Raw genomic sequence first — 2398 nt, forward strand, 5'->3', positions numbered from 1 at the left:
CTGGCTCTTCGTGTTGTCTCTTCCTGCTGGCCTTATTCTGTGTTTGACTCGAGCGTTTTGTCAAATCCTTTCCAGATTTCCATTTGATTTCAGTGGACTTTGAGGATGGGTCACCACTCTCATTCAGATGAAATTCTTTGGAGAGAACTTTATTTTCGAAGTAGGGATTTTCATCAAAATAAAAATCTATTCTGTAACCTGATTTAATGTCTTCTGTTAAAGACATTAAAAAAAGTAAATTCTCTTACTTCAACTCTGGTTAAATAATGCAGAGCCTCTTCGTCTTCCTCCCCAAGGAGTGCAGACACTTGTGGATGGTTGACAAATGTGGTTACCCAAAAATTTGGGATTTTAGCGATCAATTCTGACCTCTTCTGAAAAAACGGTTGGTGGGGTTTTTTATATTTTTGTTCTACTTTTAGTATTTCCTCACTTGCTTGTTCATTAAGTCTGTCTATTTCATTTTGTACTTCGTCAATATGTTCAATTGCTTCTTGCTGTTCTTTTTCTCCCTTTGGCAGGAAGGGAGAAGCCGACTTGTCCTCCAGTTTCGGGGAAGGAGCCGATTTGGGTTTCTTGGACTGAGGCAGGAGCGCAGATTGCCGTTTCGGGGCCATAGCATGAGGGAAGTGGCTAGAAGCCAGAGGCCAGAGGCCAGATGTACACAGCAGGAAGAAACTCGCAGGAACTCGAGTTCTTTATATATTTTGGAGATCAGACCTTTGTCTGATGTGGGGTTGGTGAAGATCTTCTCCCAGTCAGTAGGTTGCCTTTTGGTCTTAATGACAGTGTCCTTTGCTTTACAGAAGCTTCTCAGTTTCAGAAGGTCCCATTTATTCAATGTTGCTTTTATTGTCTGTGCTACTGGGGTTCTATGTAGGAAGTGATCTCCAGTGCCTGTGTGTAGACTACTTCCCACTTTTTCTTCTATCAGATTCAGTGTGGTCAGATTAATATTGAGGTCTTTAATCCATTTGGACTTCAGTTTTGTGCATGGTGATAGAAGTGGATCTACTTTCATTTTTCTACAGGTTGACATCCATTTATGCCAGCACCATTTGTTGAAGATGCTTTCTTTCTTCCATTGTATACTTTTAGCTCCTTTGTCAAAAGTCAGGTGTTCATAGGTTTGTGGATTAATATCTGGGTCTTCGATTCAATTCCATTGGTCAACATCCCTGTTTTTGTGCCAGTACCAAGCTGTTTTCATTGCTGTAGCTCTGTAATAGAGTTTGAAGTCAGGGATAGTAATGCCTCCGGAAGTACTTTTATTGTATAGTATTGTTTTGGCTATCCTGGGTTTTTTGTTTTTCCATATAAAGTTGATTACTGTTCTCACAAGGTCTGTGAAGAATTTTGTTGGGATTTTGATGGGTATTGCATTGAATCTATAGATTGCTTTTGGTAGAATTGTAATTTTTACTATATTGATCCTCCCAATCCAAGAGCAAGGGAGATCCTTCCATTTTCTGGTATCCTCTTCAATTTCTTTCTTCAAAGACTTAAAGTTCTTGTTAAATAGATCTTTCACTTCCTTGATTAGAGTTACCCCAAGATACTTTATACTATTTGTGGCTATCGTGAAAGGTGATGTTTCTCTGATTTCTCTCTCTGTTTCTTTATCCTTTGTGTATAGGAGGGCAACTGATTTTTTCGAGTTGATCTTGTATCCTGCCACATTGCTAGTGGTGTTTATCAGCTGTAAAAGTTCTTTGGTAGAGTTTTTGGGGTCGCTTATGTACATTATCATGTCATCTGCAAATAACAAAAGTTTGACTTCTTCCTTTCCCAGTCGAATCCCCTTGATCTCCTTATGCTGTCCTATTGCTATTGCTAGAACTTTAAGCACTATATTGAAGAGGTATGGAGAGAGTGGACAGCCTTGTCTTGTTCCTGATTTAAGTGGGATGGCTTTGAGTTTCTCTCCATTTAATTTAATGTTAGCTGTCGGCTTGCTGTATATTTAGGAATGAACCTTATATCCCTAATCTCTTCAAGACCTTTATCATAAAGAAGTGTTGAATTTTGTCACATGCTTTTTCAGCATCTAATGAAATGATCATATATTTCCTTCAGTTTATTTATATGATGGATTACATTGATAGATTTTTGTATGTTGAACTAGCCCTGCCTCTCTGGGATGAAGCCTACTTGACCATAATGTATGATTTTTTGCATGTGTTCTTGGATTCAGTTTGCCAGTATTTTATTGAGAATTTTTGAATCGATGTTCATGAGTGAGATTGGTCTGTAATTCTCTTTCTTGGTTAAGTATTTGTGTGGTTTTTGTATCAGGGTGACTGTAGCTTCATAAAAGCAGTTTGGCAATGACTCTTCAGTTTCTATTTTGTGAAACACATTAAGGAGTATTTTTATTAGCTCCCCTTGGAAGTTCTGG

At 38.3% G+C, this 2398-nt stretch overlaps 1 pseudogene; it reads right to left on the minus strand.

The window, feature by feature from the left end:
• The window catches only part of LOC119817537, a 4747-nt pseudogene extending 4124 nt beyond the window's left edge, over nucleotides 1-623 (minus strand).
• Between the last annotated feature and the right edge of the window lie 1775 nt (nucleotides 624-2398).

This window comes from Arvicola amphibius, chromosome 6 (assembly GCF_903992535.2).
Source record: "Arvicola amphibius chromosome 6, mArvAmp1.2, whole genome shotgun sequence".
Classification (NCBI taxonomy): Eukaryota; Metazoa; Chordata; class Mammalia; order Rodentia; family Cricetidae; genus Arvicola; species Arvicola amphibius.